Source organism: Paramormyrops kingsleyae, chromosome 17 (genome assembly GCF_048594095.1).
Source record: "Paramormyrops kingsleyae isolate MSU_618 chromosome 17, PKINGS_0.4, whole genome shotgun sequence".
Taxonomy (NCBI): Eukaryota; Metazoa; Chordata; class Actinopteri; order Osteoglossiformes; family Mormyridae; genus Paramormyrops; species Paramormyrops kingsleyae.
Window position 1 is genome coordinate 19,004,828 of NC_132813.1, and position 6,574 is coordinate 19,011,401.

The 6,574-nt window shown below is 43.3% G+C and overlaps 1 long non-coding RNA gene across 1 annotated transcript; it reads right to left on the reverse strand.

The window, feature by feature from the left end:
• Positions 1-871: 871 nt before the first annotated feature.
• On the reverse strand, positions 872-5,889 carry LOC111851292 (uncharacterized). The gene is made up of 3 exons (XR_002839983.2): positions 5,833-5,889; positions 1,713-1,769; positions 872-1,020 (listed from the first exon to the last, which is right to left on the reverse strand). It is a non-coding gene; the product is annotated as an uncharacterized lncRNA (long non-coding RNA).
• Between the last annotated feature and the right edge of the window lie 685 nt (positions 5,890-6,574).

Genomic DNA, 6,574 nt, shown 5'->3' on the forward strand with positions numbered 1-6,574 from the left:
TTCTCTGCCCTGCTTTTCCCAGAATGCATGATTTCCCCCTTGTGTGGTTAGGTGCGGGTGTTTCCCTGTCCCGCTTTTCCCTGAATGCGAGATTTCCTTCTTGTGTGGTTTGGTGCGGGTGTTTCCCTGTCCCGTTTTTCCCTGAATGTGAGATTTCCCTCTTGTGTGGTTTGGTGCGGGTGTTTCCCTGTCCCGTTTTTCCCTGAATGCAAGACATCCCTCTTGTGTGGTTAGGTGTGGGTGTTTTCCTATCCTACTTTTCCCTGAATGTGAGATTTCCCTCTTGTGTGGTTAGGTGCAGGTGTTTCCCTGCCCTGCTTTTCCAAAAATGTATGATTTTCCTTTTATGTGATTAGTTGCAGGTGTTTCCCTGCCCTGCTTTTCCCAGAATGCATGATTTCCCCCTTGTGTGGTTAGGTGTGGGTGTTTCCCTGCCCTACTTTTCCCAGAATGCGTGATTTCCCTCTTGTGTTGTTACAGTAGGTGCGGGTATTTCTCCTGATCTCCAGTCTGGTTACTGTGTGTTTCTGGATCCCCAATCCCCTCTCGGAATTTGTGCTCGTACCGATATCCCCGCTTCTGCATTAGTGTCCACCTCTCTCTTCACTCCTCAGCATAGACTCCCCAGCTTTTTGACTCTCGCTTAGTGTTTTAGCAACTTGTTTGCTCTGCATCTCGGCCCCCTGTCCCCAACCTATTGTGTGACAAAAGGTTTCATGGGCACAAAATAAGATTCTTTTGCTTTTTCTGTTAACTTATATGGTGAAATTATGACTAAAATTACACTGCTTACTTCACATGTTTAAGCTGCGATAACTGAAAACATACATTGTATGTGATTTCATTTCATCATGTGTTTTTATGGGTTACCTCCTGCAGTCCAAAAACATGCAGTTAGTTGAACTGGCATCTCTGAATTGCCTGTGCTGCGTGTGTGTGTCCAGAGATGGGCTGGCGTCCTGCACAGGGTGTCCCCGCCCTGTGCTCAGCATCCTGCTCCACGATCACTGTGACCCTGTACTGGAGGATAAGTGGTTATGAAAAATGGATGGATTTGTTAGCTATGACACACATGATAAATATATACAGTATGTACAATTTGTGCTAAATAAAGTTCTTTTTGAAAGCTAATTCTGGCCAGACAGATGTTGATCATTGTTTAATGGCTTCAGGTTTAACAAAATAATCAGAAATACGGCTTTGTTGCTTCCCCCTTTCTGCCTGCACTCTTTCTTACGCACAGAAATTCCCCCATGCAGTATTTCCAAATAAGATTTCAGACGTAACAGATTTGAAGCAGACCGATGGCAAAATTGGAACCCCCCCGTCACCAATCCAGCCATCCTCAAAGTAATTCTAATTTATTTTTCATTCCACAGATGTCGGCTTCCTGGTACCGGTTAATAGGGACCGTTTCTGATCAGAATGGAGTATGGTGGCCGTCTCAGGCTGCCCCTCCCTTGCCTATGGGATAATATTGTTTTATTTTGATATCATGGACCCTGATTTTTATGTGCCAACAACTACCGTCATGAAAGGTGGTTAATTTAACACACTCTGCAAATATGGCTGCTTCAGCTCCACCATTAATCACCATTAATGTTTCACTGCAATTAGTGGGAAATTGCTCTAAATGCATTCTGTTTAAAAATGTAAGCTGAGGTTCATGGTTGTTTCCGGAAGAGGGAGTCATGTGACCCCGGGACACTAACCTGGGAAGCAATGCTGGAGAGGGGGGCTGACCAGCCTGCTTGTCTCACTGAAGCTTCCTGGAAACACAAGGGAGATATCTCAGGGGCCAAGTGATGATACGTTTATAAAACACAGAATGCTTCTTTTTATAAAAACAGCCTTACAGGATTTATGTGAGAAAGGCACAGATTTTCTTACCACTTTTCTGAGATAACGGATTTGATTGAAACTGGGTCTAGCGACTTCTTTGTGAGGCTGAAGGCGACTAGGAAAAAACACGCATATCTTTACCGGATCAAACGTGTTTCAGGCTCTCGCATCGTTTGTTCATGGCACATCTGAGCAAAGTCGCGACAAATAGGAAACATCCAGAGCTCTGTGTCCACCCTCTTTCTGTTCACCTGGACCACCCAGGACCTGGAGGTTCACCTGGACCTCCATCCACCCAGATCCACCCACTTTCTGTTCACCTGCAGCCGCCCACTTTCCATCCACCTAGATCTGCCCGCTTTTTGACCACCTGGAGCCACCCGGTTTCTGTCTGCCTAGATCCACCTCTTTTCCGTCCGCCCAGTTCTGCTCACTTTCCATCTGCCTGAATCCACCCACTTTCCATCTGGCCAGATCCACCCGCTTTCTGTCTACCGGACCGGCTTGGTTTCCATCTGCCCAGATCCACCCACTTTCCATCTACCATCAGTGCAAAATTCCATATTTGTTATTTGTTATTATTGCAATATTTTATGTACAGCTGTGCTCTGCTAGTTCAGCCTTCACATCCTGCGCTTACTGATGGAATGTGCAATCATTGAAGACTGGCCACCAGGCCACCCATATATGGGCGTGAATCCTCAAGCACTGTTCACCATTCAGTTTCGTTGTCCAACCCCTGTGTGTGTATAATATATATTTACACACACACACAATAACAGTGTAATATCTTTTCAGATAAACAAAGCATATGATTTGACTTAGCTTTCTCCCACAGTCACCCTGAGAAAGATCATTGCAAAAATGATTAAATAATGATCTCCAAGATTTGCCTTGCCACAGAAGTATGTGACTAGCATTTGCTCAATGAGATATAACATTCTTGACTAAATTCCCATGGAGGTTGCATGTATCTGAACTACTGCCAGGGATTCAGATACTCCCAGATAATCTAATAGAAGCAGGCATATGTTTAATACTGATTAAAAAAATATCTTAAAACATACAGACTAGACTCTTCCTTTAACTGACAGAATATCCCACTCTGCATCACCCACATTTTATTTGCGTTAATAATCCTATACTTAATGCTGAATCACTTGCTGTAACATCTTTTAAAAGCCCTAAAACCAGGATGAAAATGGAATTTCATTCTTAAATAGAGTATAGAAAAGTCCTCTGCATTCTGTGATACGATTAGACGGATCCAGGCTTTTTCATGGATCCTTTACATCTGTTCTTTATCATCATTTTTTATGCTCTGGTCCACTGCAGACTGTGATGTCCCACATATAGCTATAAGGTAAAAATCGTCCTGAAAGCCCCCCCCCCTTAGATAGCCTACAAAGGAAACATGCCCTAATGTCCCCCCCCCCCATTTCCATCGTATAAACCTCATTCAGCCTCCAAAAGTACTTATAAAAGAGAATCTTTTTGATGCTTGCAAACTTCTTCCCCTTTCCATCTTTCATTGCATATTAGTGAGGAAGGTCTTTCGTGCCGATTGTTTGTGTCTGTAGACGTCAGCCGATGACAGTATATCGGCTCGGAGATTAGATATGGATTTAACAATATTGAGAGACGCGTGCCGTTCAAGGTGCCCACGTCTCTCGCCGTATGGAACGGGATTTAAATTAAAATGTCAGCTGCAGATTGTCATTTTGCCGAGGTCAGATGTGCACTTTCCTTTGCATCTATGTGATGGCAGAGCTTCGGTTCCAGCACTGTACTGTTGACAACTATACACAGTATTAAAGGACTGTTTTATACCTGTTTAAACTTGCTCAAGTAAACATGACCTCGGTCAAGCTTCTATAACAACATTAAATAGTTTTATCATTAATTAATTTCTGCTCTGTGTAGGTGCAGCAGCTCAGTGGGCAGCATTGCAGCTTAAGCTCCAAGGCTGATGGTTCAGTCCCACCCCCAACTCCGTGTGTGTAAAATTTTTATTTCCTGTATTTTTTTCCTGTATTTGTTGCTGTTTTACTGAATTTGTCATGGCGGAACACAGGGAACCATTCACAAGATGGCAGTCAGCCAGTTTATTGAACAACGTGACGGACAGCAACCGGAGCTGATGGCTAAGGTCGATTCCATAAATACAAGGCGGGGGTGCAGAAGGGGTAAGTGAAAAGGTGAAGTTAGAAAAACAGGCAAGAATCCAAAACAGAGCAGTCAATAACTAAAATCAAATCACGAGACCACAAATTCAAAAACCAGAACCAGACATAGACACAATAAGCTCGAAAGCAGCAGCCAAACCAAACAATCACTCTCTCAGGAACTGAGGAAACAGGCAAGTAAAAAGAAGGTGATTAAGTCTTATTATCCTGCTTATCCTATTCAGGTGATGGGGGGTCCATTGCCTATCCTGGAGGCTACGGGCACAATGCAGGGAACAACTCAGGATGGGGCCCTAACCCATCGCAGGGCACACTCACATCCAATGATTCCGTCAACAGGGTAATTGAAGAACTGAGAGTAGCTGTGAATCTCTGGGGACAGGAAGGCAAATGCAGTCCATTACCCCTGGTTTGTGACAGAATTGGTTTCTGTAAATTGCCCTTTGTGCACTGTGTCCTCACACCTACATGGTTATGAGGTCAAATCCTGTCTCTGACTGTGTGTGTAAATTTTGCGTGATTTGCTTGGCTTTCCTCCCACATACAACAACACACAGTTCTGGTCAACACTGGCAACGCTGAGTTTTACATGCATCAAATACTGGAGAGAAAAAGTGCATAGAAACAGCTTAGGTCAAAATAAACAGTTAATACAAAATGACAAAACAATATTCATAAAAATAATGGAAGTAAAAAGTATGAAAACGCAAACATTGACAATTATTGGAACCACTTTGAAGAATTCATATCATTTAAAAGAACTGGATTGTCATTTCAGTAAAACTAGACTTACCTGTGATAAATTCAGTGCTGATATGAATACCCCAATAAATGGTGTAGTACAAGACCGTGAAAAATAACCCAGTTTTTCCTGCTATGGGGCAGGAGGAACCCCATGGATTCTCTTAACCAAAGGTGCCAATTTGGTTTCCTTTAAGCAGGAACAATCAGATGAAGCAGGAATTATAACAAGTGAGCACGAGTTATTACAATACAAAGTGTTATTTAAGAAAAAACAGCAGAAAACACCAGAGCTTCCTCAGTAAAAATGCTAGAACTGGAAAGCAGGTTAGTTGTCCTCAGAGTATAGAAAGGTCAGGTTACCTCTGAAGCAGTCACTGTCTGCTCTCGCGCACCACCTAAACCAGCCACATGTTGGAAACAAAGAGACAGGGAGTCTCACCAGACACATGCCACCCTTCGGCCACGACATGCTTGTGTGATCACTTACCACTGCAGTCTACCACCAGTGACAGCATTACTCACATACACCATTATAGCCAGTGCCACACAGTGCGGTCCCCCCACAGCAAGCGGACATTTTGTCCCCACAGTGTAATGTATACCTGGACCACACACACACACACTTTAATACTATTTAAAATATAAACCACCAATTCCAACAGGAAAGAGCAAAGAGGTGAGCTCAGCGCCCAAACAACATGGCCGTACCAAACAAAAAATGAGATGTAATCAAAAACGCCACAAGAATCTGTGGATGGCCTGTTTTCTTTAAAGGACAAAAACATTAATTGCCTGTCCAGACAATATCACAATCAACCATTTATTACAAGAGTTCACAATTCCCAGATTGCAATGTAACTGCCCAAAGAGTGACTCAATGCGTCTATACAGCAACACAGCAGCACACCAATGGTCGCAGCTAATCGATGACAAATGTTTGCTTTGTTTCTCCCCGCAGAGGGTAGGAACCACATCCACAATCACTCTGTGTAAAAAGATAAATTGTACATAATAAGGTTAGATGTCCCACCACTATTAAAAGCATTTTATATTAGCTTACCTGTATGAAGCAGGAGCACAGAGCAGAGCATGCAGCCATCGCTGAAGCTCCACTGACTGCCCGCTTCAGCGACTTACTTACGAGGCCCTGCTCCTGTCATTGCCTCAACACACCTGCCCCTCATCACTAATCACCTTTCATAGCCTTTAGTGCTTAATAGGGCCACATTTAGTCTCTGGTCCTTTTTCACCATGGTAAAGACAATAGTGGTATCTGAAAGCACCATAAATCCATTATAAACAAGCATGATAGTTCTAAAGGGTACAAGGTCGTCTCCAAAGACAGTGGCATCCCTGTTAAAACACTTCCCAATGGTATTAAAAAGTTTGCTGTTTGTGGAACTGTCAAGAACCCCCTGAGATGTGGTGGTAAGAGGGAAGATTGATGAGAGAAGTCTTCAAAGACTGGGGTGAACTGTAGAAAAATCACAAACCACAGAAGGGCTTTATGGGTAAGAGTCAAAGAGGACACTACTACCGCCTACTGCTACTACTGATATTTGCTGAAACCTACTTAAAGAAACCATAAGCCTTCTGGGAAAATGTTCTATGGTCAAATGTAACCAGTAGAGCTCTTTGGCCATGCAGACAAGCAATTTATTTATATGTGATGGGATGGAGCCTATAAAGAAAAGTGCATCCTGCCTACTGGTAAATGTGTTGGAGTTTCCGTAATGCTGTGGGGCTGCTCTGCTGCCTCCGGTACTGGAATCCTTGAGCATATTAAAGGAATGATGATGTCA